This window comes from Apteryx mantelli, chromosome 28 (assembly GCF_036417845.1).
Source record: "Apteryx mantelli isolate bAptMan1 chromosome 28, bAptMan1.hap1, whole genome shotgun sequence".
NCBI classification, from domain to species: domain Eukaryota; kingdom Metazoa; phylum Chordata; class Aves; order Apterygiformes; family Apterygidae; genus Apteryx; species Apteryx mantelli.
In genome coordinates this window covers 4,546,797-4,558,959 of record NC_090005.1, presented here as the reverse complement: position 1 = coordinate 4,558,959, position 12,163 = coordinate 4,546,797, and positions in this window count along the sequence as shown.

Sequence of the window (12,163 nt, the reverse complement as noted above, 5' to 3'; positions counted from 1 at the left end):
AACTTAACCAAGCTCCATCTTCCCCCCCTACCCTAGGGGACAAGGCTGACATTCAGGACCTGGACTCCATCCTGAGCTCTGGAGGGAGGCCCTTAACCAGCGAAGAGCTGCAGGAAGCCTTTGAACACACTGAGGGTAGGAATTGGTATTTCCCTCCTTGCTCTCTGCTCATGCATCTTCCCTGCAGCTCGCAACCACAGGCAGCAGCACGGGGAGGCTGCTGGGTGTCTGCAGCGAGAAGTTGGCCCATTGCTGGGATGGGATATGCTGTGCACTCAGCAGAGGTTAAATTCTCTCCATTTCTCCCTTCCCTTTAATCTTGCATTAAAATTTTGTTTTGCTTTATTTGGCACAGGTAGCCTAGTGTGAACTCGGTGCATCTCGGCATGATATAAATGTGATCCATCAGTGTCTCAAAGGAGAAAGGGGTTGTGTCTACAGCCTGTTACACACAGTGTATTGTATGGAGGGTGGTGATGGGTGATGAATGGCCTTGGAAGGGGAATTTAATCTTTCTTGGCCTCAGCATCCCACCCTGCCTTGGAGGGAGGGAGTTTCATTGCATTATTGTGGCTACAGACCTTTAGATCCTGAGGTGGAAAGGGTAGGTGAAAGGCAAAGAAGTCTCTATTATTATTAATAATACCCTTTTTTTGCCAAGTCTCTCTCCACTGGCTGCCAGCATGGAAAGGAGGTTTTCAAAATTTCCTTTTTACAGAGGACAGTGTCGCTGTGGATAATCTGGGCTCTGTCCTGGCCACCATGGGGATCTGCTTAACCCCAGAGGAGCTGCAGGAGGTGCTGAGTCATGTCTCTGTGGACAGTGAGCATCTCTCTAGCTGCCCTTTCCCTGTCACTGCTGAGACTGGAGAACTCCCCCGCAAGCCAGTCCCTGCTGCTGGCGGGACAACCTGCCCCATTCAAGCATTGCTTGGGCTCTATCCTAGGCGACAAGGTCAGCATCCAGGATCTGAACTCCATTCTGGGCACCATGGGGGTCCACCTGACCAGCGAGGAGCTGCAGGAAGCCTTAGGACATGTGGCGGGTAGAGGTAGGTATTTCAGGTCCTTTTCCTTGGAGGAAGCCTAGAAATCTCTGGGAATCAACAGGGACCATTAAGAAGCCTACTGCGTGCCTGTCCTGGTGTTTGTCAGATGATGAGGATATGATGAGCACAAAGTAGCTACAAGAAACAATGGATCCCCTTAAAATAACACAGTACTTTCCCACTCGCACGGGGTAGATGTGGAAGAAAGTCGCTGGTGGTGAGGACTCAATGATTGTTCCTCTCTAGCAGTAAAATCCTCCTTCCCTGTCTCAGCAGTGAGTAGTACATTATTTTTGTACCTCCAGCGGTTGTCATGCTATAATGGGGGGTCATGTTCAATGAAGTCAGTCTGGATTCCTACCAGGGTAAAGGGAAGCAAGTCCCAGCACTTTTGCTTTCAACTTTCCCTTTTTCCCAGCCTGACCCTGGTCGGGGACTCCATCCTGCCTTCATTTGGAAGGAAGAAAGCTCTAAACCTCTTGTGAAAGCCCCTTGCTTGTGCAGTAGCTGCCATGAGGTTCATCACCAACACCTAGTCCTCTCTGTCCTCTGGTGTCTGTTATTTCCACTGACACTGAGGTCCGCTCTTCCCTTGCAGCTCACAGGAAGGTGAATTTGAGTGAATTCATGAAGGCAGGGAAGACAGTCCAGAAACCAACCCTGGGGGAAGGTGAGTGAAAGCTCGGTAATGCAAGTTGCTGCTAGATGACAGCAAACAGGATTAGACAAGAGTCCTTCAGAAGAAAACTCTGCGGCCGCATATTTAACAAATTGCAAATCTGCCTGGTAATGAAGCTGTGCGGGGAGTCAGAGATGCACCAGCAGCCGCAAGGTGTTTCCGAACACCTCTCAGCCGGGCTCGCTACGGCCACGTACACTTTCGTGCGCTCCCACGCAGCACGCCGAAACCAGACAGGTAACACAAATTCACATGTGATTGTATATCACAACCACAGCCCTTGGGTTGTGCAGCTGAGCTCCCAGGGGCGCCACACCAAATGAATCCAACTTTGGATTGAAGACTCAAACTTCCTGTCCCTGATCCATGTTTCCAAGGGAACATGTTTCCCGCAAGAAACTCTTATATTGCTCAGGGCCATCAGAAATTAACACATCAAACCCGAGACTGCTGGAAAAAGCAAAGCACGACGCTGTTTTCGGCACGCTCCTGCCCTGTGTCATAACTCGTGAGCCATGAGGGTGAGAAATCATGGATGTAGGATGGGCTGCTTGAGATTCACAAGGATTTACTTGACACCCTCTGGCTTCTGTTCCCCTTCTTGCCACAACTCTGTTGTGCTACACAGACCTGATCTGTTCGCAAGCCACCTCATCTTGCTCCGTTTCCCCCTCACGGAAGTGATGGCAGGGCTTTTCTCCACCCTGCGTGCTGGCAAGATTAATTTCACTAATGTGCTGAAAAGATTTTAAATCCTCTGGAGGATGGAGCTGGAGAAAGGCAAAAGATGTTAATATCACTGTTGTTATTTTTATATAACCAGCCTCCCTTCATGTTCTGGCTGTGCATCGAAAGGGTAGCACCTTGCTGATGTGTTTAGGATGGTACTTAAAATACCCACATTTAGAAGGAAAACTGCTTAAAGGGGCTTTTTCTTTTCATAGAGGACAAAGCTGATGTCAGTAATGTGGGCTCCACCCTGGCCACCACGGGGATCCATTTAACCTCAGAGGAGCTGCAAGAGGCACGGAAACATGTTCCAGTGGATGGTGAGTGAATCAGAAATGTCAGCAGGAAGGGGCCTCCGGAGGCCTCCAGTCCAGCCTCCCACTTGGAGCCATCTATTGCTGACACTAGATCAGGTTGGCTGTGTTTTTCCTGAGCTCATACATGAGGAGCGTGATGAACACACAAAGACCGTCAAAGGCCGAGAGTATGTGAGAATATCCCTTGGGACTGAGGTGTCCCCACTGCACACCATGACCATGGGGGACATTCACCCTCAGTTCTTTTGTCCAAAGAGTCTTTCCTTGCTGTTGGGCACTGTTCCCATCTCAACTCTTATATGCTGCAGAGATGCCATCTAATAACCTCTGGGCTTTCCTCAGTGGCCTCAGGAGCAACCAGAAAGATCACTGTACTTCACATCCTGCACTTGTTATTCATACATGACAAACCAACAGTTGATCTTGGGCTGGATTCCACCTGCAGACACACATCAGTAGAGCCAAGAGTAGCATTTGGTCCCGGACCACCACTGTTGTACCATGCCCAGTGTGTCTGATCAGCTCTACTCCAGTCAGTGGTCCCCAGTGAAGTGTAGTTATCCCTGGTGTGACACGGGAGACCTGGCCCCTGCATTTCATTGGCGCTGTTTGGGTGGGACTAGATTAGATTAACACGTGGCACACTGGGAGAGCAAAAGGCAGGGTGGTTCCTGTTGGATCACAAAGGGGCTGTCAAGGAACTGGGGACCATACAGAGGTCCATAGTCCCGAAGAGCTTCCTTGCACAAGTAAATGAGTGTGAAGCTCCTTGAAGTGGGATCCTAATATAGCGAAATCCCATCCTAAAGCCCTGGGGATTGGCCATCCCTTGTGTGTGCCAGTCTCACTGCTGATTATGGAAGGACCCAGGGTGAGTAATTCAGACCTAGACAACTAGATTTGGATTGTCCTTCCCTTCTGCTATTTCAAGGGAACTGGGTGGATATCCAGAGCCTGGACACCATCCTGGGCAGTGTGGGGATCCACCTTACCAATGAAGAGATTCAAGAAGTGCTGCAGCATGTTACAGCGGATGGTGAGCGCTGCAGGTCTCGCTATCCTCTGTGCAGTCGCTCTGGCAGGGTGAGCTCTGAGCCTGTGCTGTTCTCTTGCAGCTGATGGAAAGGTGAATTTGAGTGAATTCATGTATCAAGTCAAAACTGCCCAGTCCACAGCCAAAGGAGCAGGTGAGCAAAAAGAGTTGAGCTGCTTGTCCGGTCAGCAAGCAGAGAGATCAGGAGAGACGCACTGCTTTCTGCAGAGCAGAATCACTTTCTGCCAGCTGCGGATCAGGCCCTCTCAGCCCATCTGTCTATACGTACCTATTCCGCCCTGTAAAGAGACAGTTTTTCTTCCATCTGGCTCCCTTGGCCACCACTGCAGTCACATTTGGCAGTGAAGAACAGCTGTGTCACTGTGACATTAATCTGCATGCAGGCGGTATCCCACATATCACCTGGAACCATTTTTGAAGGCAGCTCTGAGATCTCTTCAATTGTGTTTGATCACTAAGGGCAAGTGGTGGCTGTCCAGGACCTGGCACTGTCTTGGCCAGCCTGGGGATCCCCTGACTGCAGAGCAACAGGAGGAGATGCTGCAGTACACCACCGTCAGTGGGGAGCATCCACGATATCGCTGCAGGTGTTTTGTGGGGCAGTTTGCGTGTCAGCTCTGCATGGACCTGCTCTGACTTGAAATGGAGGCTGGATGCACCTTTCCTGTTGCCCAACAAACTCCCTGCCCCCTTTTGGTTCTTCCCTGTCTGAAAGAACCGAACCATATCAGAACCAGCCCATGTTCTGGGCTTTCCAATGCTCTTGTGTCAAGAGCAGACCATTTCTGTCATGTCTCACTGCTTAGGGCACTACTGGTGCCCAAAGTCAGCAAAAGCTTGTGGTGCCTCCCTCGTTGACTCAAATGTTATTCTGAAAATACGCAATGTTAAGCATGTTCAAAATGTCAGGAGAAAACCTCAGCACCTCCACCAGGACATCAGCTGGCTCCCAGCATGGCACCTGGGGGCTTTTCCGCACCGCCTCTGTGTGCTGGAGCTCCCCAGGAGGGTACCCAGCGTGCTCGTTCCCTTGCAGAAGACAGGCCAGTGAATCTGAAAGACTTAGTGAAGGCTCTGAGCAGTAAACAGTGTTGCCTCTCCTAGGCCCTAAGTCATGTTTGCCTTGAAAGGGGAAGTGGAAAAGAGCAAAACATCTTGACCTTTGGATGTGAATCCAAGTCCTTGGAGAATCTGTAACAACACCCTGGGCAAAGGCTCACGCACCCTAATTCCTGCCTAAGCCTGCCTTTTCCTATTAGCTGGCCCTGGATGTTCAGATGATGTCCAGACAATGAGGAATCCTGCACCTAAGAAACTGGCTGGGAAAAGGGGTAGGTGAGGCTTGGAGGACAGGGAAAAGGGAATGGTGGCAGCACAGCCTCCATCTTCTTGGATTCTCAGTGTTTTTACTTTGGGAGAACAGATCTGTGCCGGCTTGCTGGCTGTGCTGGAGCAGACAGACAGTCCTGTCTGGGACCTGGAAGTCTAGACATGGCCCAAAGAGTCTTGCTCAATGCCTCAAAGATCTTCTTGGGTGAGCACAGGACCTGAGCTTGGGTCTTCTGCCACCAGCGCTGCGGCTGCCCTCATTCTGGGTCGCAGTGCTGTAGGGGTGACAGGCTGGCTGGGAAAGTGTGACATGCTGTGATGACAACTGTGTGGCCTCCCATCCATCAGCGGAGCAGGGTTCTGGGTTAGCAGGTGGAAGAAAACATCTGTAAGAAAGAGCTGGTGCGATGTTAATTCCTCTTTTGGTAACTAGTCAGTCTTTGGCTCCTGCTAGCCACAATGCTCAATGGGTGGGGGGGAAAAAAAGCAGAGCAGCTTGTCCACAAAGTGCTGCTTCTTCCATGAGCGCCGTGGGCAGTAGGTGGTCTTGCAGAGCTACCTGCTGTCCCAGGCGCCAGCTGCTTTGAAGGGAAGGGCAAGGAGGAGAGGGAATAAACTGCTGTCCACATCCACTGTGGGTGGGATGAGAAATCAGGGGTTTAAATGGCAAAAAGGGGGGATTCAAATTAGACATTAGGGAAGATGCTGTACCAGAGGACAGGGAAAGCTGGGAGGGCACAGGATCTCTGCCACTAGATAGCCTGACACCTATGAACAGGATGACACAGTGAGTCAATGCCACTGCAGGAAAAAGTGGGGAGAGGTGTCACCTCAGGGTCCTTCCAGCTCTCTTCCTTGTGATACCTAAGGCTGTAAGTGTTGACTGGAGGGAAGCTTGTGACTCTCCCTGCTTATTTGCATCTTTTCACACCCAGAAAGAGTTCCTCCTGCTCCTGGCCACGTTCCCAAAGCCAGCATGCTGAACTCTCTGCCAAAGAAGATGGTGCTAAAAACCCTCCCAGGGAAAACAACCAGGTAAGCATGAAGGTGGGGAAAGGCTGTGTGGAAATTATGCTCCCCTGGCCTGTTGTGTGATTGAGCGTAGGAGCCCTGCCTTCACACTCATCTCTGCAATGTTGATCGTGTGGGCATTATCAATTTAAAGAAATGTATGAGCTACAGATGGAGGATTCAGCTGGGCTCCTGCACATCAGCCCCATGCAGACTGTGCATAACAGAGCTTCGATCCATCCACTGTTCCTCCATGGCCAAGGGAAGTCTCCAGAGTTGTTCCTCCTGACTGTTGTTTATGCTTCCCAGAACACACCAGGGCAGTCACAGTTGCCCTTGGTCAAAGCTGGCTTGAACTGGGAAAGACATTTGAGATCCCATTACTGTTTCTGTTCCTTAAGCAGTGAACATGAAGTGCTCCACAGGGCTTCAGTCCCACCCCTGTGAGAGCAGAGCTGGGTGGTGAGCTCTTCCCTGTCAGTCCTGCCCGCACTGATCTGGCCCACAGAGCTGAGAGGACTGGCATCTGCAATGCTTGCTCCCATGCCATCAGTGGGAGCTGCATGTCTGTTGGTCTTGGTCAGCGTGTGCCTCTCAGATGTCAATCTGTCCATCTTTCTTTATGCACGTGTGTGTGGCAGGGAACACTCGCACATCCCTCAGAAGAGAAGTAAGTGCAAAGCAGCAAAGAACCTGACAAAGAAACAACTGGAAGGTAACGCTACCTTGTTATCTCCCCCGCCTTGGGAAGGCACGTTGCCAGCATGGCCAGGAGCGGTTCGATCTTTAGCTTAGTCCTGTGGCATTGCAAGGTCCTCCCAAGATGATGACCATGGTAGGAGCCAAGTGTACACAAAGCAAGGGACAATCCCCTGCCCCGAGGATCTGGGGACCCAGTGACTGAGGAAAGCATCAATACCCTTTCTGATAGAGAGCAAACTGAGGCTCAAGAGGGCAGAGCTAGGAACTAGACCAAGCATCTCACCCAGTGCCCCCCATTAAATACAGGCTCGCCCTTCCTCTCCCCAGATTCTCCAACTCTCCTGTGCTGTTGATAAGCTATCAAGGTAGATTTCGAGGTAGATGCTTTGCAACCGGCAATAAGGAACAACCTCACCCTCAACCCCCAGTCCCTAGTGGTTACGATTCCTTGTTTCCAGAAGAGTATAATATAGGTAGTGCCTTCCCTCCCTGCCCCATGTAACCTGCTGTCCTCTCTCTGCTTGTCAGCAGCATTCTGCGATGCTTTCAACTTCTTCCCTAAAGACCCAGATGGCAATATTAACCTTCACAGCCTGCAAGAGACTGCTAAGGATCTGGGGATTAGCTTAACCAGTCAAGAGGCGAACGATGAGCTGGTGTACGCAGATGCCGACAGTGAGTGCATCAGACCACGTGTTACTCCCCGGAGAGTTGTTCTGAGCCAGTTTCTGGATGTGCAAAGTGACCCTTCTCCATATGCCTTCCCAGCCCTGGGAAATACTGTGTTTAAATGCTTCCTGAGCCAGAGTCTATACTGGGGACCATAGCGTTTTAGCACTCACCAGTGAATCTATCCTTCATGAATATACATAGCACATTTTGGGATCCCTTTATGCATCCTGAAGCACTAAGATCCACAGCTCAGTTACATGTTAAACCTTTAACAGCTTTTTCTCCTACCCTTAGATTTCAGTAGCAAATCCTCCTGCATTACTAGCTCTGAACTGCTCACCCCAGCTTTTCATTACACTGCCTCGGGGCAGAAAAGTGCTTTGCTAACGGAGGTGCCGTTTGCTTGTAGGAGACGGCAAGGTGAACTTCTCTGACTTTCTGACCATTGTTACTGACAACAAGCATTTCATGCAGGCAATAGGTAAGTAAGAGAGATCCTACCCAGGCAAGTGGTTATTTTCCCCTCCAGCCAGAACCTCTCTTATCCAGAGCTATCCAAATTGCCTGCTTGTCAGAATAATTGGAAGTGAGCAAGAAGTCAGGACCTGGGGCCCAAAGGAATGAAGGTTGCTCTACCCAGAAGAAGCAGTGATAGCTCACCGAACCGTGATAGTCCAGCTCAGAGCTAGCTCTGCCTCCACGCAAAGAGGGCTGAGAGAAAAGCAATGGGAAAAACCATCTTTGTGCCTGCCAGTCTCAGCAAGGGGAGTGCAGGCATGGCTGCAGGAATCCAGCATTCAGTCCAAATCTTCCCAGCTACAACAGCAGAGGCCAAACTCATCCCTTACAAGATGTAAAGCAGAAGTACTAGGAGACTTTCTTGTTCTTTGGCTGCTGGAAAGATGCAGGGAAATGGTCTCCTTGCTAGATACCTAATTAGCAGAAAATGGGCATGTCTCCCCATGGCATTACTTGTCCAGACCTTCCTGGGGGTTGCTGGGGTCTTTGCTCTCTTCAAGTTCTGTGAGGTTCAGACAAGGCTCAGTCATGGCTCTAACCACTCTCCACCTCTTCTCCAGTCACAGAGAAAAATTATACAGGCAACTTTGACTCTGTCAATGCCACAGGGATCCTGTTCTTTGAAGTCTTGTCGAAACTGGTGGAGTTGGCTGCTCTGCCCCGGAGAACTCTGCTTGAGATTGTCAGGTGAGCTGCCTTAGATCCGCGAGACGGAGAAGGGAGCTCTCCATTTTATAGGGATATTCATGTATTATATAATTCAATGCACTGAAAATAGGGGCTCAGGACTAGATTTCCAGAAATGTTCAGTATCTAGCAGGACATACAATAGCACCTCAATACATCAGGCACCTGCTCTACAAAGACACTGCTGTAAATGCCACCATGTGTCTATCCCGCATCTTTGCAGCCTAAATATCTTCATATATAATATCTGGTCCTTCCAAACACACAGTTCACACAATACACTGGTGTACAGCAGCCAGTGCTGAATGGGGCTTTGGGCTGTGTTTCACCAGACAACAACCCCATCTTTTGTCTTCTAGGTACTACCAACAGAAGTTTATGAACTGCACTGGCCAAAAAGCCTGGAAGGATGCTGACAGTTTAATGTATTGTAGAAAGAAGCACCGCAAAATTAGAAAAGATCAGGCTTATGTATCTTCCTTTGTAAACGCTGCCCGCATCTCTTTCATGAATGATAAAGACTTAGTAGCTTATGTGGAGAGCCTTAAAGGTAAGACTTGCCCACTGTCTGTCACTCCCCCTCTGTCTGAATGGGAATTCATTGGAGCTGTGAGAGGAGGGTACCAGACTGTGGCATTTGCCACAGCTTTTTCTGTTCCTTCCTGGCATGTGGCCCTCTCCCAAGGTGGAGGATAGCGGGGTTGGCTCTGCATTAGTTAACCCTTCCTGCAGCCCAGGTAGTAATTACAAAGAAAACAGAGCTGGAACATACTTTGGGGGGCCATGTAGCCCCTAACTCTCCCCCAAACAGAGTCAGGGCTGTCTAAATCATAGCCAGCTCTTAAGGCCTTCAGAGTGGCAATGCTAGTCTTGCCACAGACAGCAAACTCCAGGCTTGCCTTGTTCCTGGGACTTTTAAGGACAAAGGCATCGCCCTCCAGAGGTGCCTGTGCTAGACGACTACCTTAAACTTAGACAGGCCACTGCAAGGTGTCTAGTGGTAGGCGAGCTCAGTGTTACCCCAATACCTTGCAGGCACCTGCATGCCATGGATTTCAGTAGATTAAGCACCTCAACACAGTGGCCAAGTGATTGGTGTCTTTGCAGCTCCCACCCCATGCTTTTTAATGTTGGGCAAGCAGGATTGCAACTACTGTGACTCATGTTTCAGAAAAGTGAGAAACTCAGAGCTTACCCAGGCCCTTCCAGAGAACGAGACAAACCAAAAGGCAAGAAGCAGCTGGCTGTTGGCTGTACAGTTAGTGACTCTTGTTCTTACTTCTTTTTGCTAGCGTGTGTACCCCTTTCAGACAGCCCTTACGCTCAGGTACCCATCTTCCCGCTGATTCCTAAACAAGAGGCAGTGATAGCGGGAAGGCCAAAAAAAGATTTGCAGAAGCTGGAGAGGCAGAGAAGGAATGAACCAATAGCTTCATTTGAAAACCACTTCTTCCATAAGAGAAACTGGGTGCCAGAGGTGAGAGATGCAAGCAATGCTTCAGCTACATAACAGCGGCAATGGAAGCCTGGGGACAAGTCCGACAGCTTGTGTTTTGCTTAATCAGGCAACTGCACTGAAGCTTCCTGATGACTTCAGAAAGCAGAGAAGCTCCCCTAAAGTCAACTCGGAGCTCCTGAACAAACCTGGTCACCTGACAGCAGACAAAGTGGGCAAGATACAAGCAGACGTGAGTATGAAAGCCAGCCCCACACCCTGGCTGCTCTCCGGGAGCTCCCTGTGTTGACATTCTGTATTTAATCAGTCATTTACTTCATCCCTCCCTCCTCTCCACCGCAGCACTCTCTTGTCTCAACAAGAATGGGCCACGTGGGCCTTTTATCCCCAGTGCAGTACTTCCCATCTGCATCAAAGGGAGAGATGAGCTTAGGAGATAGCAGAAAGGACAGTCAGGCTTTTGGGGACTGCAATGAATGTCAGCAGAGCTGGCATTACTGTCACCCACACTGTGGGGTTAGCACGAGTTCCCAGTGCTCTCAGGGTAGCCCCCTTTTTTAACTCTAAATACATGCTGTAAATGTGTCCCCCAGAGTTGCTGTGGATTCCTGTGGGAATCTACAGAGTAACTTTAGTTCCATAGCAAACAACTATGACTGCTGTTGAAATAGCTGGGAGAACTGGACACTGTGCAGCTGTGAAGTTCAGGCTACCTTGCCTAAGCATGCAGGTTCGATAATGTCACCATCTACTCTGTAGAGAGATGACAACCCTGGCAGGCCCTTTTCATGCTGGCCCAGTGCCCTAAGCCCAAATCCACCCCCCCTTCAGATTGCAAGGCTGTTGGGGATACAAGACCGAAAAAAAGGTGTGATTGCCATTAAGGTAGAAAAATAAATCCCATAGTTACAAGTTCAATCCATGTTATTCCTTATTTCTCATGGTAACTGTTTCTCTCCGCAGTAGACACAAAGCTAGGACCAATAAATAATGGTATTTGATAACAAAGCTTAGATACAGTAGCAAGGAGATGGGGACTGTCAAGATATTCTGTAAAACTTGCAGATGTTACCCTTTATAACATGCGGACTGCAATTAGACCAGAAATGAAGAGTGACTGGTCACTCATGAAACCTTTAAATTAACTGTCTGATGAATGTTTTAACTGGACACAGGTAACTGTCACAAGTACAAAGAGAAATGAAAGCAAAGGCATAATAACTTAGTTGTTTATTAATCGTCAACAACAATTGGTTATAAGCTGCTGACACCACATTATGAAGCCCCACTAAGGTACTTTTTTAGTCTTGTGTGTTCCTCCTGTCTGGCACCCGGGCAAAGCTCTGCCCTTTCCTCTACCACCTCTTTCAGTCTCCCTCCCTTCTCCTAGATGAAGCGGGCAACCCAACTGTACAGGCAGGGCCTGGCCCTGCACCAGCGCGCCAAGCTGCTGAAGCTGTGGCGGAGGATCCGCGGGGGCCAGATCGGCCTGGAGACGGGCAGCGAGCGCTTCCACCGCACCTTCTCCATCTACTCCTGGTCCTGGAACGCGCGCCAGGAGCTGGTGACGCCCGACGACCTCCGCAAGGCGGATAACGAGCTCTACCGCAGGTCGCGGGGCTCCAGCACCGGGGCGAGCCGGGCCGCGGCGCGGGGAAGGGGGCGCGGCGACACCGCGGGGGCCGGCAGCGTTCAGCCGGTGTGGGGCCGGCCCGGGCCCGCCGTGCGCCGCGGGAAATAAAGTGGGGGAAAGCGCTTTTCTCGCCGTCGTGGTCGTTTCCTGGCGCCGGGGGCGGCCGGTAGCACCGGATCGGATCGGATCGGATCGGGCCGCGCCGGCGGTCTAAGCCCGGCCGTTGGCCGCCCCGAGGTAACGGCCGCCGCCGCCGCCGCCGCCGCCGCCGCCGCCGCCGCCGTCACGTGACCCCGCCCAGTCCTCTCTCGGGTCGGGCGGCGCGC